This window comes from Neopsephotus bourkii, unplaced genomic scaffold, assembly GCF_033783945.1.
Source record: "Neopsephotus bourkii isolate Nb327-2 ecotype Australia unplaced genomic scaffold, CSIRO-AGI_Nbou_v1 NB_1637, whole genome shotgun sequence".
Classification (NCBI taxonomy): domain Eukaryota; kingdom Metazoa; phylum Chordata; class Aves; order Psittaciformes; family Psittacidae; genus Neopsephotus; species Neopsephotus bourkii.
In genome coordinates, this window is record NW_026902112.1 from 28,161 (window position 1) to 55,066 (window position 26,906).

General features: G+C 41.3%; 1 protein-coding gene across 5 annotated transcripts in view; it reads left to right on the top strand.

Moving 5' to 3' along the window:
- Window positions 1-718: 718 nt before the first annotated feature.
- ENOX1 (ecto-NOX disulfide-thiol exchanger 1) overlaps window positions 719-26,906 on the top strand; it is a 375,494-nt gene continuing 349,306 nt past the window's right edge. The window contains exon 1 of one of the 5 annotated variants that reach the window (XM_061374279.1): window positions 719-1,098. The gene's annotated coding sequence lies outside the window, so the exon portion shown is untranslated. Of the gene's footprint in view, window positions 1,099-1,226; window positions 1,356-2,111; window positions 2,142-26,906 lie in introns of those variants that run through there. The other 4 variants (XM_061374278.1, XM_061374274.1, XM_061374275.1 and 1 more) reach the window with 4 other exon arrangements.

Below are 26,906 nucleotides of genomic sequence, written 5' to 3' on the forward strand. Positions count from 1 at the left end.
AGGTGTTCGACCGCATCTATAGCAGTAGCACGTGGCTTTGGGGAAGCACTTGTTGCCACCAGGCCCCTGGGCCCAGCACTTTATTCTGGAAAGGGCTGTCCTTGGCCACCTGCCCCATAGCTTTGAGGACAAAAGGTGAAGTCCCCTGCTCTTGCCACACTTGAGAGGTATCTCCTGCCTAGGAAATGAATAGAGAAAGAAATGAGACCTGCAACAGCAAGATCTTGCCCTGAAGGGTGATGATTTTAAGACAGGGCTAACTGGGGCGTGGGAGCTTTTGCAGATAAGACACGCAACTACTTCTCAAGGGAGAGTTTCCAGAGGAAGCACCAATCCCATCGGATGCGGTGTAGCTCCCAAAGCTACGCTGGGCGCTGAGAACAGCGGTCGGGTGTATTTGAGGGGCGGCCTCCGGCAAGAGTCGCGTCAGGATGCTCTGCCGGGAGTCCCGCCTGGCGCACTCCCGGCTCCAGGGTGTCCCGACCCCCCTCCCCGTCCTCCACCGTCCCCGCGTGGCTCTGCGGGACCGCTCCTGGCTGCTCACCACCGACTCTCCCACCCCACAAGCGGAGCAGGGCGCACTGCCCCTGGCACCCAGCGGGGCTTCACCCCGCTTCTTGCGGCCCCACGGCCGCCCCAGAGGCGGCACTCGGGACCCCCTCGGCGGGGCCGCTGTCCCCGGGATGCCGTGAGGCCCCCCGCCTGCTCCTGCCGCCGGGCTGAGCGCCGTACGCTCCCCGCCCTCCTCACCGCCCCTCTCCCCCTTCCTCCTCCCTCCTCCTCCTCCGGGAGCAGTGCCTCCCCTGCACACCTGCCTTGCCATTTGTCGGCGGCTTTGCTAGGAGGGGAGAATTTTCCCTCGGTCCCTAGCAGCATCCCTCCCCGGCACACTCACTCACACACACACCGATCGAGGCACCGCGCTGCCTGTGCATCGGCGGCCGCCGCCACCCCGGCCCCCCGCACCCCGGCTCCGCGCTGTCCCCGCCGCCGCGGGGCGTCCTCCGCCTGCTGCAGCGCCGCCGGACCCGGCAGCAGCCGGAGGGGGGCGGCGGCGGCGGCTGCTCCCGCTGGTCGGCGGCCCCGCACCGGCAGCCGGTAGGTACGGCGGTCCCGCGGCGGCTGCCCGCCGCGGGCGGCTCCCGGCCGGGAAAGGCCGGGCTGGCACTGCGGAGGGAGAGAGGCGCGGAGGGAGGGAGGGAGGGAAGAAGGAAGGGGAGGGAGGCTGGAGCCAGCCGAGACGCACTGCCCCAGCCCCGCCGGCGGCGCCCGCCTCGCCCGGCTTCGGCTGTGCTCTCCGGCCGCCGCGGGGCCGAGCCCAGTCCCGGCCGCCACCAGGGCACCGGCTGTCCCCGGTGAGTCAGAAAGTTTGCTCTCCTGGGCGGCCGGGTTGTGTTGTTGTTTGGGGTCCGCCTGTTTAGGGTGGGTTTTATTCTCCCATTCCCGCTAGCGGGCTATTTATTTATTTCTTTAGACCGCCCCCCCGCCCCCTTTTTATGGTTATTGTTTTAATTGCTGTTGTTGCTGCAGCTGGCGGACGGGGCTTTGCGCCCGCCGCTGCCCCGCCGCATCGGGCAGCCCCCCCTAGGGCACCCGCGCAGCGCACCCCAGGCAGCCGGGGGCTTCCTCCCACTTGCGAACCCAGTTCCCCACCGAGAGTTCGGTGGGTCCCTGGCAGCGCCGCTGCAGTTTGCCCAACAGTTTCTGATGGCAGCTCGGGAGGCGGCTGTCCCATCCCTCTCCTCCTCTTCCTCCCCGCTCCCTGAGCGAGGGCTTTAAACCAGGGTTCAGCGGAGCTGGAGGTGGTAGGACCTCGGTGTGCCGCGGTGAGGAACAGTGGAACCGCTGGGCACCGGTTGGTAGCTGGAAGTGGTGGTGTTGTGGGTTACCTGCTGTGGAATAGCCGTGTCCTGCCTTGGCGAGGGCTGGGATTGCTTGTGGGTCGTGTCCATCTCTCCGTGCTTTGATCTAGAATCGCTAGGAGTAGCTTGCTGTTGTCTGGGGTGGAAGAAGCTCTCTCGCCTTTTACTCTTTTGTTCTTCAATTCTAAGTGTGGTTTTGGTGAGGGCTCCTGGTTTCTGAGAGGAAGGATAGAGGCTGAATGAATCCATCCCTGGGCAAGAGAGACAAGAAGCTTTCAGGTCCTTCCCAGGAATTGTGTATTTTCTGTTGTGTGTTATTAGTTCCTTTTTTTAATCACTGGAAGTTCTGCTCTAATGTGTCAAAAGCTTTGATGTCCTTTGCAATGTACCTCTTCTTTTCTTTCCCCTCACATTTAAAATGGAGTGATAAAATGCATAGACATTAACAAATAAGTTGAAAAGACTTTGAAATAGTGCATGTTGTGCATGGTGTGAAATTGTAGATATACATAAAAGAGTAGCAAATATTCTGCAGGTTTTATTTAAAAAGCTTTTTCTCTATGGCTTTGTTCTGAACTCTCTTCATCTCTCTCTCAGCTTTTTAGTATGATGGTGTTTTTGTTGTTGAGGTCTCGTGTTGTGTTGTGAGGATGCTTTGACAGGTATCCACATTAGCCTGGTTTTAATGATCTTTTAATCTTTTGCTTTACAAAGACTTGCCACTGTAAAAATACATGAAATTTACTATTGTGGCTTTTAAAGATCTCTTTTCCTGATGCTTTTATTTGTTTATCTATTTATTTATTTATGTTACAACTGAAGGAGGGGGGAAGAGGAGGGGAGTAGGGAATTGTCTCCAACTCTTCTCTCTGTCCAAATGTGTAGAACATATATGAATGCATAAAGAAATTAAGGCACTGAAACAACCCTGATCTGAATTCCAAGAACAAAAATGATTCCAGTGTGTGTGCTTTCCCGCACCAAGCACTCTGCAGCATGTGGTATTTGCAGAACTTGCGGTGCACAGTAGCTCTCAAGCAGTAGGAGGACGTTTTGTATCCTCAGGAGCAAAAGAGTCTTTGACAAGTTGGCAAAACTATAGACACAGTTGAGGAACGTTGATACACGTGTGAATGTATGTGTATATAAATATCACCAGCCTGCTTAAGTTCCCTTTTCCTCATTATAGTTTGTCTTCCTTAACCTGGAATATATCCATCCTTTCCCCTGAATTTTGAGATGTTTTTTTTTGCCATTCCTCTCTGTATGCATGTGCTTTGATGCTAGTTTTAATCTCTCTGTAAAACAGAAAATAATCCAGTAATAGATTTAGAAGACTCTATTGCCAGGCAAACCAGGTGATAGATCATGAAATCAGACAATAGTATTTTGTTTCCTAGCAACCCCCTACTGCAAACAGAAAACAAAACGATGGTGGATGCTTCCACATCATGATAGCTATGTGTCAAACCTCCACACTAATTGTGCAGTGAAATTTGCTTCTATTTGTTTCAGCTGCTATAGTAGTAGTCTCCTTTTGTGAGAAAGGGATTTGCTGGGGTAAATGCAGTTAAACGGTTAACATTTCATTCTGCTCTCTTAGCTTTCTACCGGTGTCTGTTAGAATGAAGTGGGCACGATATTTAAGTAGTAACTGTAGATTTTTTTTTCCCAGTGAGAGTGATTTGAAATACCCTGTTCTTATTGCTGGACTATTTCTAAATCTGTGCTATTACAGACCCTTGAAAACCAGATTTCTCATCTCCAGTACCCAGAATGCAGTATCTGTTTGGACTTTCATCCTCTAGTTTTGTGTTTAAACTACATTAGTTAGAATGTATTGAAAGAAACATCTTTTGCCTCTCACAGGAACAGGAAATAAATCCTATGGGCTGCTTTGCTGTGTTTACGTTCTTGGCACCCAGTTCACCCCTTCAAAGGGCTAGAGCTATCACAGTGCAGCAGGATTGGCTCCTAAGGCATGATCTTTCTAAAAAGTGCTTTTGATAATGCAGTAATTCCCTTAGTTAAAGTGTCTGAGCATTGAAATGGCATCTCAACCCTGGACCAATCTCAGATGCACTTTGTGCACTGCCATCTATCTGGAAAACAAAATCGGTGCACACAGTGCAAGCTGTGGATCTAACCTGGTATCGGTGCTTACTGCCCAGCAGGTTTCATCCTTCCTGCCGGTGTTAGTGCTTAGAGTCTGCTGGGGATGCTGAACAGCAGTGGGGAAAGGAGGTGTGTAGGCACAGATGAGTAGCTGTATCTACAGTGCAGCAAAGGAGTTTCTATACTTTTGTCTCTTTGCCACCTTTCCTCCCTCTATAGGAGAAAGTGGCAAAAAGTTGTTCACCGAGTTTTACCTACAATTCTTTGCTATCCAGTTACCATCTGCACCAGCCATCACACTGCAAATAAAACCAGTGATAATTTTCCTGTTAGTTACACTGGTGAATCAGTAAAAATTAAGGTATTATTTCCACCTGGGAAACTATAATATCACAAGAAAAATTTTTGGGGGGGATGGCAGCAAACATATATGCATTATTAAAGAACAGCGTTTGTGCTAGGTGTGGGAACAGCATTCTCTGAGCAACCTTGGGGTTCATAGCATTATTTAACAGAACCAATACACAGTCGCATACAATTCATTTATATTGCCTATAGGTATTTTTCTGGTTCATCTCAAGTACTGAGGTACAAAAGTATTCCAAGAAATGCCACTTCAATAAGAAAGGTGGAAGTGGAATAGTTGGAGTATTATAATTCTGAGAAATATCAGTGGGCAGCTACGTTTTGTCTGTGTTTGAAATCACACATTTTAGGGCCATAGCATGTGTGGTTGGTTTAGTTCAGAACATGTTAATTGAATTTTGGAAGCCTTTATGGATGGAGAGGAAGTAATCATTTTCCAATTTTTCTTCTCCATTTCTTTCTCAGATGGCACTCCTTCCAAACCTTGAATCTCACAGTTAGGTAGCCCGCAGATTAAGCTTGGTATGGCTGCCTAATTGCAGGCCCCATTTAGCCTCTGTTGTGTTTACCAGGCAGCAGAATGAGGGAAGGCAAAGAAGACAAAAAGTAGAAACAAGGGGGAGAAAAAGATTGTGTAGTATTCTGCATGTAAACAATGGAGCACATTTGGAAATGATTTTAAATACTCTCCATGAAATTCCCATTATGCCAACTGCATTTGAGGCTGGCGGTGAATGTAAAATCTTACATCTGCTGCCATGTGGGTTGGCTGCTGATGGAAATAGTCAACCCATGACTAAAACAAAAGGCTGGTACCCTCTTCCCCCTAAAAACCCATCTTTCGTGGAACAGTGTGTGAAGCCCATTGCATTTAAAGGCATTTGGTTGATAGGAAATGGGCAGCTTTGTTCTCACCATTTAATGATGGTTGTGGCTAATGAGCTACCTGGGAATGTGCTCAGTATCTTGCTGGGATACATACGCTTTTTCAGATTTTGCTTTTAAAATATGTTTTTGAAGGAGGGTACTGCAATAACAAGAAAATGGAGTTACTTAGTGCATGTTTCAATTCTATAGTCTTAACGATTACCGTACAGTTGCATATTTACTTAGATATTTATTTCCTTTTCTTATTTCAAGAAAGGAACAAAAGCATGATGTCAGCTTTGGACTGTCTTGAAGCTTCATTTTTAAATCCTGCAACATAAAAGCACTGAGCTGTCAATTCTTGCCAAATATGGAAAATAAACCATCCAAGTGATTACAGAAACTGAGGATTTGCTTCAGCAAAACACTGACTTGCATGCCTAACTTCTTGGGGGTTTTTGTTTGTTTTTGTATATATGCTTAGTCTCATCTCTGCTTGCTGAGATCAACTGGATTTAAGCATGTGGTTAAAGTTAGGCATGTAATCAAATGCTCTGTTGAATAGGGGGCTTAAACAAAACCTATAACCTTTGAAACTAATGTCTTGGCTTTGGAGTAAACAACTTCAGGAGACTTCATACAAGATAGTAGAGAGAAGGGAACAAATCTGAAGAAAAAGCAAGTTCACAGGGCAAGGGCTCTTAAATTGGGAACTTACTGACAGGTAATAGCAGTGCTGGAAGGGATCTAGAATTAAGACCCATCAGGAAGTAATATATGAGTCTGCAGTATGAATTGATTACAGAACAGCACAGTTTGTGCTTGAGCTGCCGAGAAAAAGGTACCATGTCTGTGAACAGAGAGGTGGGTTTCTTGCTTTATACACACGAGCACATCTGAAGACTGAACGTTGTAGCAGGAAGGTATTGGCAATTTGAGTGAAGCTCAAAAAAGAGTAACAAAATAACTTGGTGTTTGGAGGAACTAGCTTGAGGGGAAATATTAAAAAATAGACATATTTCTAGTCTGGCACTGAATATGTGGAGATAGGTAAACTATATGTAGATATTTGAAATGTATGTTAGTCAAAGGAATCTAGGTGTTTCTTGGTGCATTACGTGAGAGAATAATAAGTGAATAATTTAGCTAGAACTAAATGGTGAAATCGAGGAAATGAAAGCTTAAGATGAATTCTGGGCAGAAAGTTGTATTGGTGTCTGTGTTAGTCCAGGTGTAGTGAGAGCCCCCTATGCCTCTTCAGATCTTTAAAATAAGAGTATGCAAGTCACTAGCAAATGACTGGAGGAGGCAATTCTGTGTTTTCAAGGGGAGAGTACAAGATCCATCAGCCTTTTTTTTGTGTCTATGTTTTGGTTAGTTTCAGCTGAAGGTTGTAAGAGAAACTAGGTCGGATACTCGGCCAACTATACTTGACTTGATTTTTATTAAATTGCAATGTTCATACTTTGGCCAAGTGGTTTCCAGTGCCAAGACAGTTGGGTTTCACACTTTTATAAACGCATGACTAGGAACAGGGTCATCGTGTGGGCTCAGGTTATGTCGATGCTGGGATGTTGGATGTGAAAGCATCTGCTACAGTAGAGTTTTTTAGTAAACAGCTCTGGTTTATTAATTTGTTTTCCCTTTTGAAAACAATGAGCATGGCTGATGGTGTAAAGGGGACAGAGGTGACAGCTTCTTGTTTGTTGACAGTTTCCGCAACATTTTGTTTGATTGTCTAAGGAAGCTGACTGCCATCAGGTAGCAATGCTGGATAGCAGGTACAACTGCTTCCTTCCCGTGCCCCCATCATGATGCCCTGATATCACACCAGCTGTCCTCTGTGATTTGGCTAGTTTGTGTGCAGTGGAAGTCCAGATGACAACTGCCATCAGTGATGTGTTTTCTGGGAGAGGCTTAGAGAGGAGGAGAGACATATGAGCGATCTTTCTTAGGGTTCTTTGCTTTAAATGTTTTTGTCATCCATGTAGACTGAGAGAAGACTTAGCCAGGAGGGGTGTAGGTTTAAGGTGTAGTAGTTTTATTGATGAACCCCTGCCTTGAATGGTATTATTACACTGGTTTCTGGCAATTCATTTTATGTGAAGCAGTTATTCAGAAAAAAAAAAATTGTTGTGCAGACTGATATCATCAGGGAATGTTTTCCAAGAGCCATGCCAATTGTAGAGGAGGAGGTGGATTTTCCTTTGCCATGATTTGTGGATACCTGAGAGACAATTGTTTAAACAAGGCCTATTTTGGTAATCATAAGGTAAAAACAGGTGACTCAGAGTAACCCTTCCTTGTGTGATAATGATTAAAACAGTGCTCTTGCAGGAGTATGACATACAAGGGAAATCTGATCTGGGGTAGAGCTGGCTGGTAAGATCAACTTTTGGTTTAAGTACTTGATGGCGCAAGAAAGCGGTGTTTTGAAAGTTGTGGAAGCCAGGTTTAGGTCTTCTGTGCACAGAATAAGGCAGAAAAAGTTGGTCTGTCTATTGAAAAGCAGTACACACCCAATACACCCCAGGTGACTGCTTAAAAACAAATCCTCTGACAAGTAAGCCAGGTTCAGCCCTTGTGTTTGTCTCCATGGGGTGGTTGACAGTATTGGTGATGGAGGTCTGAGAAGGAGACTGAATGAAGCTGGAAGAAGGTTTGGTGTTTTTTTTCTTAGGGAGAACATCAGGATTAAGATGAAAGTTCCTGCTAATGCATTGCTGATGTTTGAGGGACTTGTTTTTGATGGGTGGATAATTTGTTGATGGATGGATAAGGTAGGTAACAGGAACCTTTACAATTGGGTGGCTCAAGTGTGGTAGTTGCTGGTAATAAAATGGGGTAGATTGGTTTAATTAGGTTTTCTTGTGTATGTTAATAACACTCTTCTGTGTAAGTATGTCTAAGATCAGTCTTTTTGGATGTAATGTTTGTCGCTGACATGGACAGTGGGATTGAGTGCGCCCTCAGCAAGTTTGCCAATGACACCAAGCTGTGTGGTTCGGTTGATACGCTGGAGGGAAGGAATGCCATCCAGAGGGACCCTGACACGCTTGCGAGGTGGGCTGATGCCAACCTCATGAAGTTTAACCATGCCAAGTGCAAGATCCTACACCTGGGTCGGAGCAATCCCAGGCACAGCTACAGGTTGGGCAGAGAAGAGATTCAGAGCAGGGTTGTGGAGAAGGACTTGGGGGTGTTGGTCGATGAGAAAATGAACATGAGCCTGCTTCAGTGTGCATTCACAGCCCAGAAAGCCAACCGTATCCTAGGCTGCATCAAAAGGAGCGTGACTAGCAGGTCGAAGGAGGTGATCCTGCCCCTCTACTCTGCTCTCATGAGACCTCATCTGCAGTATTTTGTGCAGTTCTGGTGTCCTCAACATAAAAAGGACATGGATCTGTTGGAACAAGTCCAGAGAAGGGCCACGAGGATGATCAGGGGACTGGAGCACCTCCCATATGAAGATAGGCTGAGAAAGTTGGGTCTGTTCGGCCTGGAGAAGAGAAGGCTGTGTGGAGACCTCATATCAGCCTTCCAGTATCTGAAGAGGGCCTATAGGGATGGTGGGAAGGGACTCTTCATTAGGGACTGTAATGATAGGACAAGGGGTAATGGGTTAAAACTTAAACAGGGGAAATTTAGATTGGATATAAGGAGGAAATTCTTTCCTGTTAGGGTGGTGAGGCACTGGAATAGGTTGCCCAGGGAGGTTGTGAATGCTCCATCCCTGGCAGTGTTCAAGGCCAGGCTGGATGAGGCCTTGGGTAATAAGGTTTAGAGCAAGGTGTCCTTGCCCATGGCAGGGTGGTTGGAACTTGATGATCTTAAGGTCCTTTCCAACCCTAACTATTCTAAGATTCTGTGAATCTATAATGTGTAAATTTAAGATTGTTATTCTGATGCCTTTGCAGGGAGAAGCCAGGTCAACAACAATCTTAATTACAACTTGTTTCTGTTAATAGATCTTTATTTTTAGAATTAAGTTAAATGAGGCTTAAAAGCATTTTTATACAGGTACTTTTAACATAGTGTTAGCATTTAGAATGTAGGGTTTTATAGACTAGATCTCATTAATCCATGATGAGGAACAGTTCCTTCATGGACAGAATGGATAACATACAACTAGTTTGGTATGATGGGTTGGCTTTATGTATAATTTTAGAGGGGCCTGTGTCCTACACACAGTGTAAAAATGCTTCAGGACATAACAGCTGTGCCTGGGGTAGAATGCAGTGAAGGTTTAACAGTATTTTTTACAACTCTGTTTAGACTCACCCATTCTTGTTAGGAAGCACTCTTTCAGGGAAGCAAGAAAGAAATGAAATAGAAGTAGCTGATAAAGGTGTGGGGTGGATTTAGGGAGGTGGAATGCTATGACCAGAATGAAAGCATGCTCTTAGAATGGGTACTGGTACTTTGCCCTTATAAGAAGTATTTCAGCAATGACAGATAAGTTTGCTTCATCTGAAAGAAGCAGATTGCTTCCTAATATTTTGCTGGTCAGACATTCTGTGAAATTGTGTTATATCCTAATTCAGTGGCTTCTCTGCATATAGAATAAGAGCTTGCTATTTTCTACCAAGAGAAGCAATTCCCCCTCATTCGGCAGTGGTAGAGGCCTGTGGTTTGGTGGCAAAGATCCATGGATTAATCTTTTCTGATCACTTATGATGGATGCTGGCATTACTTCAACACTGTCTCAGAAGAAAGAGTTTCAGAAAAGCACTTTCTGAACAAGTGATCCACTTAGTTTATTGAGAGTTTTCCTTGAAGGTGTGACCTTTGCTTAGCAGTGAAATCTGTGGGGATCACAGCCCAGGGTAATGCAGTTATAGATGCATCAAAAAATTGTGTTAATGGTCCTCTGCTGGCAAATAGGGATGTTGGGCACCTGGATGAGATGAGCACAAGTACATTGTGCAGAATTACTAGCTATAAATGGGTGGTCTATTCATGCATGTTAACGCCTCTTCTGAACGTGCACATCTGGCTTCCACCATCTGTAAACAGAGGTGTTGGTGGCAGGCTGTTACGTGTGAAAGCTGAAGAATTAAAGGTCCTGGGAAGTGCGTTTGATTTAGAATCTTCTTTATGTTGGCTTTCCCTTAGCTAACCTAAAATGACAATCTCTTAAGTTAATCTCATTGTAGAAATGAAGGCACCCTTGGCCATTTGTTTTGGTTCAAGGTTATTCATATCTTAACAGTAAGAGAAAATATTTATGTCATTTATTTAAGTCATTTATGGTGATGACTCTCTTTCTGCAGTGTCACCTCCCATTTTGTATGAACCAGATAGCCATTACCATTTTATTTTGTTGTCAGCCTGTGAGAGAGCATGCATTTTCAGTTCCTAGAGAGAGCTGGGCTGAACTTGAGCTGATACACTTGAGGTGAAAGCCTTGGTGTACTGTTGCCAATCTACTTAGCTATCCAGTTTCTTGCCAATTGTGTAAGGCTAATACTATTACAGAAAAAACATGTGAAACCAGGTGCGGTGCGTATGTCATTAGTTGGGTCTTGCAGTTTTATTTTTCATGATGTGGTTGTTTAACTTCTGTATCATCTTGCAGAAGGTATGTAATGTGTAGTTTATATTGTTTCCTTTGCAAAATAGAAGGCAGCTGTAACTTCAGCCCAGGAAGGTAACTGTTGACATTTTTTAAGTAAAAGAGAAAAGCTGAAAAATGGGCATTTCTATTCAAGTTTATTGGAAAATATTAAGGGAGATTATGTAACTGCATAAAGTGTCTAGGGAAAAGGAAAGAGAAGGCTCAATAATGAAAGAACAGAGTAGCTGCTTAATGTAATCCTCTCTCCATGGATAGCAATGAGAAGGAAGAGCGTGGAGAACTGCAGGCTTTATTTGTTCAAATCTGGAAGTAGGCAGCACATCTGGCAGGACAGCTTCGTACAAGGCCAGTTTCACAACTAGGTTTACCTTTTCTGTAATAACAAAGTTGATTCTGTTTGGTACCACACACTACAAATAAAATAGAAATGATAAAAGTAATAATTTTCAGGCTCATCTCACCCATGAATAAAGGGAGTAGTGTGACGTGAATCAGTCAACCCACTGGGATCAAACTGTTCTTCTGTACCTAGACTATAAATGTTGCACGAGTAGCTAGACAGAAAAGACTAGTGGTCATCTTGAAATCATGCAGAAAAAATCTGTTTCTCTTGGTTCTTCCATGTCAGGCAGGCTGCCAGGTGAAACTCAATGTTGAATTCAAAGCAGAAGATTGAATTTGATAATCCTGAAGATGAGATGCTTTGACAACCCTGTCATCATTAAACTATAGCTGTGATGATCACTGAAGTCACTGTTCTAAGTTGCTTCAGTGGCTTCAGCATTATTTTGTGCTAGAGAAATCAGTTTGTCTTTGTTATCAGGGAGGACACAGAGTATTAGCCGCTCCTGTCTTAAACACTAGGAAAATGATGGCTACAGACTTGGTAAGAAACTTCTTTTCATGTTGGCATTGCTGTCAGCATAACACAAAGTGAACAATATAGAATGAGATGTGTAAGCCTGAGGTAAGCTTGTGTGTACTGCCCTTTTAAAGACATTTAAATTTACTAGTTTGCTGTTAAATGGGTAAAGGAAAAGGGAAATGCAGAACTAAAACCACTTCTATTAAAGCAAGGTGGTTCAGTGAATATGTAAAGTGTTCAGGGAGTGGCTCTAAGCATCCATTCAAGGACAAATACAGATTTTTGTAACACTCTCAGCTGTGTCTCTAAGGGATGCCATGGGATGATTGTACAATGAGGAGGTATTCTGTAAGTGCCTGAGGAGCAAGTGTAGTAGAGGCAGGAGAAAACTGAAATGAGAACTTCTGAAGTAGGTTTGTACTGGTGTAATTAGGAGTTGGCTGGAAGAAAGAGTATTTATGCTTCCTTCTTTCGGTTACTCTTGGACATCCTGTGAGTAAGATACTTCTCTATTTTTTGCCTCTACTCTGTGATCCTCAATAATGCCAGTTTACCTAAACTGAAGTTGAATGTGTATTTTGTAAAAAAAATTTGTATAGGAAGATACTCCCCAGAGAATCAGTAATCTTAGGAAGGCAACTGATGATGGCTTCAGAAGGATTTTGGCCAGCTACAGCCTGATGACTGGAAAATTTCCATGATCACATGGAAATTTTCTTCCTCTAACTTGCAAATAAATAACACCAAATATTTGAAAAAAATATTGAAGGAGGCCTCAGCAGCTGTAGAAACTGAATGGCAAGATTAATGCTTTGGATGGAGATGAAGACCAGGAAGAACTCTGACATGGGTGAAAAAAAATCTGCAGTGTCCTCAGTGAGTAGAATAAAAGTAATAGGCTGAATATGTTGCAAGAAAAAACAAGTTTAGGAAAAGTTTTCTAATGGTAGGGATTCAGAGGGGTCCTAGAATGGAATGAATGAACACTGTGGGCCTTTGCCAGTTGAAGTCTTCAAGAGCGTGGTAGAGTTAACTGTGTTGTCTTTAAAGGATGCAGCTGATGCTGTTGCATAGCTGTTTCCAGCTGTATTTGCCTGTGATTCTCACAAAGCCTTACAGTGAGTGGGATGAAAGGAAGTGGGACAGTCAGAAGAAGCATGGTTTCATAACTTAAGCTGAAATACGGATGATCGGTCTGTTTGTGTCAGAACAGTGGAATATCTAGCAGACAGATTACAGGAGACACTGGCAGTTAAACATGAATGTTTCAGACTTAAAAATATTTTCTTCCCTGCCCAGCTCAATATGGAGCATTTTGCCATGTTGAAATGTTAGTTAGGCTTGAAACATTTTGATAAATTCACTTTTTCATGCCTGAATCCTTGCTAACACAACTTGAGGTTCAGCCTTGGATAGTGCAAAAGCATCATAAAGGTAGAGAGAAAATGTCTTCAGAAAGCTTATGTAGACATGTCCCAGGTTGTTAAAAGCACAACTGAAAATGCGCTAAAAGAATGGTAGACAAGGCAGTTTGGAGACTTGTGATTCAGCTATGACATTTGTTTTTTGGTGTATTTTATTTAGAGTTGCATGCTTGCAGTTTTGGACCATGTTGGAGGAATACTCCTGTTACAAAATTAATTCACTAGTCTGTGGTTTGTTTTAGCTAGCAAAAGCTTTATAGACTCTTGCAGTATTTCCAGTGTCTCTTTGGTCAGTGGAAGAAAGCTGCCTGCATTTTGGCAAGTGTGTGGGGAAAAGACGGAGGGTCCATTAGACCCCAGGTTCTGCTTTTCTGCAGATGTTCACTCCCTAGCTAGTAGCCAAAGTAGCATGTAGACCAATAAAAATAACATAATATGTTAAGAGTACCAGAATGTGAGCTCTTTTGGCAGAGAATTTTGAACTCTCCTAGAAAACTAATTGGTTCCTCTGTATTATGTGTTGATAGTGGTTGCATCCTTTTTACATGAGTAATGAGTCAAATATTCTGTCAAGATGGATGGGGCCATATTCTGATCTCCAGTTATTTAAATTTTAAGTAATTCAAGAGATACTTATGATTTACATTACAATAACAAATTAAAATCTGGTTCTTATTTGTGGGATTTAAATATGGTTATAAAAGGGATATTCATCTTTGTTTTCTACATGTGTATCAACTTACCTAATTAATCCAATACTGTCTTCATTCTGGAGGAGGCTGTTTAACTTGGATTTTGTTGTCGAATACCATACAGACAAGCTTGTATGGTGGTAATATTAAATAATGATAGAGTTACCCAAATAAACAGTTCTATCATTAACTTGAATTACAGTGTAACTCCAGTTGTTTTCAGTAGAGAAAGACCACATTGCTGAAAGGAAGAAAGCACACTATTTTTGCAGTCACTATGCAATTAACTCATATAACCTCTATACTTGTCATGCTTTGTATAAGATCCAGGGTGACCAATTGTAGGTCACTTCTGTAAGAACAAAGATCCTGGGGACTGAGAGAGTTTATTAAGATAATACTGTGGTGTGATGATCAACTGTCACAGCAGCTGCCAATGAAGGCATGTCTGTGTTTACTGTATACTGCAGTAAATAAGAGTTGCCTGAGTTGGGGTGTTTTGAATACTGGAAGAAAAAATACTCTAAAGAATGAGTAGAATAACCAGATAAATGGTGGTGATTGTGTGAGCTTGGAGCCAGCATGTTCTCTGCAGGTTCTGCTTTGGTGGTGATTGCTCTGTGGATCTTCTGATGCAAAGTTGAGTACCTACCATTCAAACCATGGAGCATTTCATTTTTCTCTATTATTCAGCCACTTATTTTCATGAAAATGAAGGGACTCTGCTCTCTGTCAGTTTTGGATGCTCTTGACCAATGTCACCCAAAGTTATTGAAAAGAAGGAAAGAGAAACAAATGAAGATACAGACAGAGCATTGTTTAAGCTTCGTTCTCAGAAAATAGGGCTAAAACACATTTTGTGCAGACGTTTCTCTTTCAGATAGAAAAACAAAAGAAGCTGAATTGAATTTTTTCATCCATGTCAAGGAGTACAAAGTGTGTTGTCACTTGCTTGTGCCTCAGTGTATTTGTCATTGGGAAGCCCACAGCAATGTGCTTTCTAATGGTCTATGAAAAATGGACATAAAATCTGTTTAAAACAAAATAAACTTGTTGCTTTTATCTGTTAAAGCAAAATGAAGCTGCTATGGTTTGTAAACTGCTTGTTGCCCTTAGAGTGTGTATAATGGGAAGTCCGGTGCATCGCAACTGACCACAGTAAGAGAAGCAAGTTCTTCCTCACAATGCCTCTTTAAACATTTTCTGTCTAAGTTTTTCTTCTAAAAAAAATCTTTGATAATATACAGTTAAGTTTGAAAGAGTGCTATTTCAGCTTTACAAGAGCATCACATCTTTCTTTCTGAAGCACAAAGAAAACTCCAGGCTTAAGATTCAGTTTTGCAAACCCTTCCCCCCTTCTTCAAACATTCATATGGAAATACACCATTAACTGAAATTCCCTAGCAACCTTAGCAGCCTAGAAGGGATCCAAACCCCAGCAATACTTCATTCTCAAGAGAATTTGTTCTGTCTATTGTTTATATTTATTATATTCTAATAAGCAATTTGAGAAATTCTTTTCAGGGTCTTTCTCTCAGCTGCAATGGTTGGTTTGTTGTAATGGTGCAATATTCAGTGGTGGAAAGGAGAACCCAAAGCTTCTTTCTTACCGTGTATCTCTGGAAATCCTTCAGAAAATCCACTCTATTTCATGGTGATTCTTTTGCTAATTGCTTTAACAGCCCTTCTTTTTTTTTTTTTTTTAATTTTGATTAATTAGTCATTGGCAGCTGATAGAAGAATAATTAGTACTTTATAACAAGATAAATGGTTTGATAACTCTTCTTAATGGGAGAACTCATAATTTCAGCTACATGGTGGCAATAGTATGTGCTACTATGTGTAGTACCATGGTGTTTTTTATGCCTTTTAATTCTTTTACATAGTAAAGACTAGTCATCCTAAAAAATCCAGAGCCGCTGCCATGGTATGCAATGTCGCAGGTGTTTAAGTGCAGAAAATCATTCGGGTGCTGCTTTAGCTCAGCCTTAATCCCATGGGAGCTTAGAAGTTCTGGAAAATAGTCCCACTGCTTGACAGAGATAGGACTGAGCCCTGAGCCATCAGCGTTGAATGAAACTTTGTTAGCCAGTGAGGTGAATTTCACTTGCTTTCCTTCCAGCTCGGGTTTCTAAAATAATTTCTGGGGAGGAATGTGGAGTTGTGGTAGTTTGTAGGGTTGCATTTTATTTATCTATCCATCTATTTGTCTACCTACATGTGTACCGACATACCTATGTACCTATTTATCATTTTAAACAGCTTCTCTTCTTTCATTTTGATAACCCTCTTATCTCTTTCTCTTTGTATCTGTCTGTCCCATGACTTTTTACTGTGATCTCCATTTCTTTTGTATTTTGAACTTCCTGTTTTCTGTTTAATGCAGTGTTCTCTTTATTACTTTCCTTTTCTTTGCTCCCTTCATCCTTTCTATTTACTTTTCCCACGTTTTTCTATTATGAGACTCTGTCATAAGGAACCTAATTAATTTATTTCTACAGGGATTAGAATGTAGACCTTATTTTTTTGTTACTATTTTTCTTTAATTTTATATTTGAGATTTAACACAGGTACTCTCTCTCTGGAATACCTTTTCATCTCCTCTAACTTCTTTTTTTTGTGTGCAAGTGACAGAAATATGCCTGTGTCATGCAAAGTAAAGATGGGGAGTGGATGTAGCCCATCAATGCTGTATGGTCACACTCAATTTCTTCTTGTTCTAAGGCTTAGAAACTTAAGCTTCTCTCTCAGGATCAGGACTGGGGTAGGCTGTCCTGTCACTTGAGTTTCTTGATCTCGAAAACATTTTCTCATATATACATATATCTTCATTTTGCTCCTCAAATTATAGAAGATCAGTAGTATAGGAGGCTGCCTGCGCCCATGTAATGGTTATGTACAGCTGTCAGAGTTTTCATGCTCTTCCTTTACGAAAGGTGCTTGCTTTTATGTAGGGATCCTTACTCTGAGGCAGTTGTTCCACAGGAAAGAATATTTGTACCATACGGGACTTTTAATCATCTTTTTATGTGGTTAAGTCAATTTGAGAAATGTGGTTATGTATCGTTAAGGTCCATAATCTTAAATGTTCGAAAACCACACTTAAATGTCTTCAGTATCAAAATTTGAGTGCGAAAGAGATAGTACTATTGAAAAGCTAAATGAGTGGTGAGTCAAAGTAATTAAGGGAAAGTAAATAATCTCTAAGGTTCTCATTCCCCATGAAACTAATTTCATATCTTACCCTTCATGTATTTAAAAATAGTTCCCTGCTAATTCAAGATGCTTGTGTACTATGTGTGTGAAGAGCACTTCAGTCCTATTGAAAGGATGGCAGATTAAGGAGCTATTTTCAAAGGGGTAATTTTTACTTTTTTTTTTTTAATTTTAAGAGACACATTCATTTGTGCAATCTAAGTGAACAAATCTTGCTGGAAAAACAGCTTGAGGTGCATGCAAGGCAGCAGGTGATCAGCCAATAATTTTATGATGGCTTATGACTAGAAAGCCTTTGTTTTGGTCTTTAAAGGCATACGAACAGCAGTACTTTCTCAACAAAAGTGGGCTTTTTTCCAGTCTAGTAAGGCCTTAAATGTTCTGCTATACGTGCTTTCCTGTTTTATCTCCAAAAGATCTGTGTTGTCTTTGTAATTCTATTATTTGGAATACAGATTATTTTATTTTTCTTCTTAAACTAATAAATTTTTTTGGAAGGTGGATGGAATGTATTAGAAGAACTAGACTGATCTGGAGCTGAAGATCTGCTGTGCATGAGTCTGATGGTGGTCTGATGGGAGAGTGACAAGATTGCACTGTCAACTCCATCAGGATCTTGAGTAGTTATCTTAAGACGGATAATATATGTTCATGACATGTCTCCAGGTTTCTGTGCCGAAGAAATGTCAGTTCTTCTTATGTGTACATCTTGCCCTTTAACTCCTGAGATTTTCTATTGCCCAAAGAGGTGTATTGCATACATAGGTTTGTTTTTCTTACTCTTGGAGATGCAGGTAATGAAATGAGGTGTCAAGGCTGAAATAGCAAACGAACACTGGTTCATATGCATGGCTTGCATGAAGAGTGATAGCGTGCTAAAATGTGCGTGGGGACTGCACAGGCTTGCTCCTGTGCCTGCATTAGGAGCTTTCACAATATATGAAGTGCAGCCCCTTGGGCTCCGAATTGCCTGCTTCAGGTGTCTGAGTTATCTGCTGAGAGTACAGAAACCCTAGAATTACAAGGTTAAGTCACAGTGAAGTTACATGTCTAAAGTAGACAGTCTGGATGTATCCCCTCTGCATCAGATAATGATGCTGTATATTACTTATTAAATAAGGATGCTAACCTGTTTGATAGTGAATTCAGAAGAGCTGAAGATGGTATTTTTTTCCAGATCTGCAGCCTTTCAAGACAAGCTGTTTTTCTAATGCAAGTTAACAGAGGCTTTCCGGTTTATTAATTACAGATCCTCATGCAAGTTTAGAAGGACTGGAACTTAGTGCTTATGTCCTGCTGTCATCTTCATGCTGCCTGAGATCAATGAGGAGTTCAATGCAGAAGAAGTCAATGCTTGGGCAGAGCCATGCAGATATGGTGAAAGAAAATAAAACCATTAGTATTCTCAATAGTGTAAACGTAAGAGAGAATTCTATGACCTGTTATCTGTAGCAGGAAAGCTGCTTTTTATTAATCAATCAAGAAAATGTTAAAAATAATTGGGAAAATGACTTGAGGGAGGGAAAAACAGAGTTAAGGAATATTAGTAGGAAGCTGATACTGTTTGTGAAATAAGACTATTCTTAAAGCTTTCATATGCTTTATGTAGTGTATAGAAAAATGTAATTCCTTTTTTCCTCCTGAGAGAAGCCATGATTTTATCTCAGTAATTGAAAAGTTGCTTCTTAACTAAACTTACATGAACCTCTTTTAAATCAGTTGTTATCTTTCAGTGAATTTCTCAATAAATGTTGCTGCCTGCGCTTAGATGGCATGATTCTATATAGAAAATAAGGCTGAACACATCCTATTTATGATTCAAAGCACAGCATTTCTAGCCTAATTATGGTGGCATTTGGCAGTGATGCTTTAGTTAAAGGTGCTTGTTGGTGTTTATATTATAAATTGTGTCTGCTTGAATGGCTTAATTCATACCGGGCAGAAGTCTGGCTAGCTATCTCCTTAGTAATTTCTTTTCCTTTTATTAAGAATCCTTAAGTGAAGGAAACAGTTTTGAGGTCAGAACTTCTTTGATCACATCTGTTTGTCTATCATTTATTTATATATATATATATAAAGTTATCCTTTTCCTTCATTTCAAAACTTTCTTTTGTTGTGAAACATGAGTGATTGCTGTTCAGTGACTTGCATCACTCTCAGCACTTTGGGTTGCTCAGAGAAAGCCATGACAGTGAAAAGAGGGAAAGAAAACACAAGAACATATGAAATTGTCTACATTGAGCAATCTGTGTGCGATGCTACCTATGAGCAGAGATGATTTCAGTCACCTCAGTTACCACAACTGGGCAATATTAATTTAGGGACTTCTTCCTTACTATGGATGTTGCCAAGTGAATTCCTCACAGTTCTACAAACACTGAGCAGTCCCTCTAGACATCAGGCAGTAGTGGTATCTGTCACACTTGCATTAATACACTAAACTATTCTGTTATTTCCCACTGCATAATGACCAGTGCTAGATCCAGTTTTATCTATTCGACATTTTTGGAAGACATGGAAAAGGAAAAAAATGGATCCAACTGGACTCAACTAGCAAGTAGGCAGTTCCCTCAAAAAAAAAACAAAAAAACCACAAAAATCCAAACCAGTGAGTTTTATAGAAATACTGATAAAGGTGGGATTTTCTAAACCATGTCCTTTTAGGAGTTCTCTCTTTTTTTTGTTTAGGCAAAGGGCCCCATCTGAAGTCTGTTGAACTTAATGAGAGTTTTCTGAGTCACCTTCTAATGTCTGTTTAAGGTTGTAGAGGCTCCCAAAGTGGTAATGCTGAGAGGTGTAATTGGCCCTATAAATCTTAGTGGATCATTAATTCTAAATCTCAATAATGTTAAGACCAGGATGCATGTAGCTGAAGCAGAGTGATGAGCATAGTTGCAAGATTTATGCAAGCATTTTCTTGCTTTGGTTTGCTCAGTAGTAGAAATTATTTGTAGTTTTGGCTTGGAAGCTTGCTTTTTATCTTAACATAAGTTTGCACGTATCACCTGTGTGTTTCTGGAAATATATAAAAGCATCTTTTTGAGGAAGATGGATGGGTTTTTTTTAATTTTTTTTGCCTATCAAGAGGTAATAGAACGTGTCTTGGCATCATTTAACTATAAAAACAGCTTTCAAAACTTTACTGCGCCTAACACATTTGCTCCTAATAATCATAGAATGGTTCGGGTTGGAAGGGACCTTAAAGATCATCCAGTTCCAAACCCCCTGCCATGGGCAGGGGCACCTTCTGCTTGACCAGGTTAGTCAAAGTCCCATCCAACCTGGCCTTGAACACTGCCAACGACAGCGTAGCCACGACTTCTCTGGGCAACCTGTGCCAGTGCCTCACCACTCTCATAGTGAAGAAGATGACAGCTCAAATTTTAAAGCACATATGTAAGTTTTTATTTGGCCCATGACAATGGGATCCTGAAGTTTGTAGTGTCTGTAGCTGTCATGCAGGTATACCTCAAAAAGGAATAACCATATTAGGGTGCATTATGAATCCATCATCATGTCTGCATGTACTCTGTGAGATTTGCCAGCTAATGAAATCCTTGCCATTATTTACCATTATCCTCATTATTTTACTTTTCACTGTGTTCCTTTGGGGAGGGAGGTAGGAAAAAGGCATGACTTGCCTCAGTGAGAACTTTTGTGTTGCTTCCCTCAGTTGGAAATTATCATCCCTCTTTCGTGGTATGAGGTGGGAGTGTTTGTTGCTATACAAGTGTATAAGCAAGGAGTCAAAAAAGAAAGTTAACCAATGGAGTGGCATTGGTTTATGACTTTTGCATTATGTCAGTTAACTGTCAGCCATGTGTTCAATCCATCTTAAAGTCTCCTTTGATCTTTCCCATTGAACAAATTTTACCCTGCTGTGCTTCAGTACCCTGCGAGGGATTGTTCAAGGAGATGACCTTTGCATCATACCTCCAGGGCTCCCAAATAACCGCAGTGTATCCCAGCATAAACAGAACACTGTGAGGAAACAGTTAAGATGAAAGAATACACAACCACACAAAGAGTGATCAAATTCAGAACAGCTGTGAAGCTGCTTGAAGACAAACCTGTGCTCCTGTAAGAGGACAGGTCTGGCCTGGTTGCAGAAGTTGTTGGTCAAGGAGCCCTCAGCCGATCTGAGGGTCACATCAAATATTCCCAAATAAAAGGTTCTAAAATGTTCACCATACATACCGAAGCAGAACAGATCTGCAGTTTTCAAGATGGGTAGTGTTTAATTTCATGTGATAGAGTTCCTTCTGCCATTTTTTGATGTAAATCAGAGTACAGCCCCAGGTTCTTGATTATATAGCGTTTTCCTGGCAAAGAAACTTGCCTGTGGATAGTAGAGCTCTCTTTATTTAGCTTTACTGTTTAGTTTATGAAGCCTTCTTGGTGGTTTTTTCTTTTGTTATGCCACATAAATTATTTTTTTTTTAAAGTTAAAAATATGGTAGTGTTTGAGTTAGTGTTGGAAAGTGTCCTTCCTTTTTCTACTTTCATTTCAGAAATAACAGGATCAAGATAAGAACATTCGCAGGATCAACACACTCCTCTGGGTTGTCATTACAGTGACAGAAAAGAGATGTATAGTGAAACTTCACTTCTGTGTGCTGTATGTGGTGTCATTCCCTTAAATGATATGAACAGGAGAATTATCCCAGTGGATGTCTGTTATGATCCTTCTCTCTGGAAAGGTTGTTGATAACTGCTGTTTATCGTTTTGGAGAGGATTTGTTCAAATATATCTTGAGTATTCATTTTCCATAGATTTGTGTCTAGGGGACACAAAAGTGACAACAAGAAGCGTGCATGGTAGAAAATAAGTTTGCACAGAAGCAGTTTTCAGTAGAACTGAAAGAAAGAAAGAAGGAGAAAAGTCCTTTCTAATTATTTTTTTTACAACTTCAGCTCTTTATTTCCTGTCTCAAACCCTCCATTTTCGCCTCTCTGCCATCCCCCCCCCCTTCCTGGTTATGGACAAAAGTTGCTTTCACTTAGTGAAAGCTGAGAAAAGCTCAGGAGCATTCATAAGAGCTCTGAAGTCCAAATATTTTCCTCTGTGTGTAGCAAAGTACTAATTTTTTTTTTCTATTTAATTTTTTTGTTGTCAAATTTCAGCTGTTTTGACTACATCTTCAATGTTCTTTGCATCAAAAATGTTGGTCTTCCATTTTGCAAGCTCTTAGGAAAACACATCTGAGGGGAGAAAAAAATGTACAGTTTATATCTTCAGACTGCTGCTTTATTGAGATAAGAATATAATTCTGAGTAAGGTTTGATTTCCGATCTTATTTGCTTGGCTGCACAAACTTGTATGTCATATACATATCACAGAGGATATTATTGTGCTTTGGTGCATTTTCTTCCCAGAAAGAAGTGTAGATCTTACTGTGGCATCTGACAGGAATTTTAGACCAGTTTAGAGCAAGAGGTAAAAAAAATACCTCATGAAGAACAGCATACTTGCCTTAATTTTATATGTTATCGTATTTCTGTGTAATGCCATTGGCACTGTAGACAAGAAATTTGAAAATGGAATTTGGTTTCTTAATTTGGGGGATTTAGTAAGGACTGAAGGAAAGGCAGGCTTTGGTTGTGTTTTATTTCAAGGTTAGATCAAAACTACAGAATTCTGAGTGAGATGGAATCTTTTTCCATACAGAGAAGGAGGAAATCTGGTGATCTAATTACTGGATCACCCCTGCTGATAAGTGCCTAGGTTCTGCATTAGTTTAGCCATTTACTCAATACAACTTCATCTGGGGTAGAAAAACCCAAGAATGAATCTTCTGTTACAAGAAAGCAAGTTTTGTTGATGCTAACTCACTGTCCTGTTCATACAATTACATGCCATGAACACAAGCCTTTTTCATTTTGGAGTTGCTAATTTCTGAGTTCACCAATGGACTTGCTTGATTTTTCAAAAACACCTTGAGCAAGGGGTGAGAGTTGGCTTGGAAACTGTTGTATTTATGGAATCTCAGCATTCAGTTTATGAATTCTGGTTCAGTTGCTTTATCATGCAATGCCTCAGGCAATATGCTGTTGGGGCCCAGAGCAGGAGTGATAGATGACCATTAGCCTTGATGATGTCCACTGAAGTGGCAACAACTAGTGCTGGAGTCTTAGGAAAAGAGGCTTTGGCCAAATTACACTGCAGGGAAAGCAGTGGGAACATTCAGTATATTTTCCAGAAGCAGAACAAAGAAAGTTTATAAACAAGACCCTGGGGAACTTGCAGAATTTCAGGAAGCTAGGCTGACTTCTGCAGGAAAGAAGTTTGCTTTGCTTGACTGCCTAGCCTTAGGAGGAAGGAAATGCCCTGTGTGAGTGATAGGGCAAAGTGATGAGATTCACATACATGAAGAAAAAATAATCCCATATTCCTTTTAGGTTCCAGTGTAAACATGCTTTAGGAAAGGGAAGCAGAGAAATATAAGTACGTAAGGTAAATCTGTGTTAGCTCTGAACGATAAAGCCTGAGTGGTTGTAGGAACGCATTCGTGGGAAAGACTTATGATTTAACTAGTATGGGATTCTTTAGTATCTTTGCATGCCCAGATAACATTTCTTTGAAAAGACAAAGGATGGGAGGACTGTCCAAAAAGCATGTGTCACACGGCTCAGGTAAAGAGCAAACACTTCCTGCTAAAGGCTGCCTGGGGACACGCTGGCTGAATCTGTTGGGACTTGAATAAATTCAATTTACTGAATGTCTAACTGGGTAATCCTTCCTGAGCTTTATGAAAATGTGTGAAAATATGCTGTCCAATTCAGATTAATTTCCACAGAAAAAGCTAGGGCATTTTACTGCAAATCGTGTCTTGAATGATACAAATTGAATACCAGGTTGGAAGGGACCTCAAGGATTATCTGGTTCAACCTGTCTTGGCAAAAGCAGTCTAGACAAGATGTCCCAGCACCCTGTCCAGCTGAATCTAGAAAGTGTCCAACACTGGGGAATCTACCACTTCTCAGAGGAGATTATGCTGACGGCTGATCGTTCTCATTGTGAAAAATCTTCTTGAATTTCCCTGGAAGTAACTTGTGCCCATTACGCCATATCTTTTCCATGTGACTCCTTGTAAAAAGGGAGTCTCCATCTTCTTTGTAGCCACCGTTTAAATACAGAAACATGGTGATAAGGTCTCCCTTGAGCCTTCTTTTTTTAAGGCTGAGCAAATTCAGTTCTCTCAGCCTCTCCACATTATGGCAGGCTTCCCAGTTCTTGGATCACTTCAGGACCCTCTCCAGCCTGTCCACATCTTTTTTTGTATAGTAGGGACCAAACCACCAAATATTCCAGGTGTGGCCTGACAAACACTGAGTGGGACAGTAGCTTCTTTATCTCTATTGGTAGTACCCTTGTTGATGTAACCCAGCATCCTGTTGGCTTTCTTTGCTGCAGCTGCATGCTATTCACTCATATTGAGCCCCCAGGCCCCTTTCCCCAGAGCTGCTCCCCTGCTCTGTTGATCACGGCTTGTGCTGCACTCCTGTATTGTTTACCCTGGTGCAAGACTTTACACTTGTCCTGTTGAAATTCAAAAGGTTCTTGTTAGACTAGTCTTTCAATCTATCCAGATCTTCCTGCAGGGTAGCTCTTCCTTCTGAAGTGTTCGCTTCCTAACTCAGTTTGGTATTGTTGGCAAAGTTTCTCAGGGTGCACTTGATACTGTCTTCCAGATTATTTATCATGATAGTGTTTGACCCAGTATTGATCCCTGTGGATGCAACTAGTGATGGGTCACTAGCTGGAAAATGAGCAATTCATCACCACCACCCCGTGGGTGTAGCTATTCAGCCAGTTACCTACCCACTGCACAGACCACTTGTCTAGACCATAACACATCCATTTCTCTAGGAGGAGGCTGTAGGAAACCACACTGAAGGCCTTGGAGAAATCCAGGTGGATAATGTCCAAAGCTATTCTTCAAATCAAGAACTAGATAGAAGGATAGTTGTGTTTGTCATACACTAAATGTAGATCTGGAACAAATGGTCTGCAGACCCTTTTAGTTCCTGCCCTGACTCAGAGATCTGAAATCCTTTCTCAAGTATGCGTTTGCCAACAAGTAGGGCTTCCATTGTGTAAAACCCGTCAATCATGTGCTTGTGTATCTGCATCTAGACTGCCATTCTGTGGAATCAGAGGAGGTAACAAAAGAGGCAGTGTATTTACTGAGAGTGTCCGTGTGTGGGGATGTCATGATAGACTTCATATTTTGCTTGTTTGTTTTTTTTTTATTGTTTTTTTCTGTCATATGTGTCAGTCTCTTAGATGTCTACTATACTGCATGACCAAAATGGTTGTGTCCTAGATACTCTTAATGCCTCTGATGTTGCTGAGAAAATGAGGAAGTAGATTGTATCTTGGGAAAAAGTAGCCTGAATTCATCCTCAGTAACTTCTAAAGTGTTTAACAAGGCCGTCTATTCTAGAAACATGTCACCCAACTTTCCTTTCAATGAAGAGTGGCAGATACCTTTATAGGTCTATATCTGTAGGTGCAGATTTTGGTCTTTCCTTTCAATGAAGAGTGGCAGATACCTTTATAGGTCTATATCTGTAGGTGCAGATTTTGGTCTTAGTGTGGCTGACATCTTCTAAAGATAGCTACTTCTCTGCATCGACTAGACAAAGAGTGTAGGAAGATTGCGTACTCAGTTCAGGTCCTTCATCTGGGAACAACATTTAGTTACAATCTGTCTTTGATAGCGTGCGATTTGTGAACAGCACCTTCTGTCCTGCCTTTCTTCACCAACTCTATACTGTTGTGCAGTAACTTAAAATAGATGGGCTACCTATATAACTGAGATAGCTAATGATCAATCTTCAGCTGTGTTGACAAAAGGAATAGGTTGGGGTCTAGAATAAATGCTGACCAGCCAGCACATATTGCAAGTAGCATGAAAGCAAAGGGAGAGCTCTAATGAATTCATACTTTCTGACAATCTTTGAAGGTACAGAGCAGAGAAGACGGCTGAGACCTGAGCAGTGAAGTGACTACTTCACTGTGAGGTTGATAGGCAACTTTGGAGAATGATTTTAAGGGCTGAAGAAAGATATGCTCATGTTCAGGTGTTTTAGTGGAAGAGATGACAACTCCATTTTGAGAAAGAGTAGAGAAAGACATTGTCAGTGATTTGTTTCAGTCCAAAGAGGTAACTTACTTTTTGAATGCATTCAGAGATGCACTTTAATAAATGGAATACATGGAAAAAAAAGTGGTACCTTTGCTGGATGTTTAGGTAAGAATTTGTGTATAACTCTACAGAGAGATCAGTACTGTTCATATGTTTCATACTGTGGCAAATTGGAATTTTTTAAAAGATCTCATTAGCAACTTTATTATAAGTTAAGCAAATTACACTTTTGATCATTTAACTACTAATATTTTATTAAAGAACATTATTCACCAACTATAAATGCACTGGGCAGTACTCATATGTGATTAACAATTAATTCATGTAATCACTGCGTAAAACACAGAATAAGCATTACTTTAATGCCTCTAGTTCCCTGAGCATAATGCCATTGGTTTGTGATCACATGAGCACATGCCTTCCATGCTTCTTGCCTACCTTTCTGCTCCTCCTGAGTAATATCAGGTATGGGAACTGGAAACTGGTTAACTAGAAGTTAGTAGTATTCATAGGGCCCAGTGTCTCTGGGCAACTTCCATGAGAGAGACTTAAGTAGCTTATGTCCACAGGTTCAGATTCTCTGGTAGTCATTCCTCTAAAGTGTCTGCCCTCCTTTGTCTTTGCTAGCAGGTGTTAGTTCAACTCGATTATTTCTGAGTAATTTAAGAGTTCATTGGAGAAAACCACAAGGAAAAATAAATGGGTCAGAAACCAAACACTGCCGGTCCAGAACTCTGATAAATGTTAGGCAGCTAGGAGGTAAGTATTG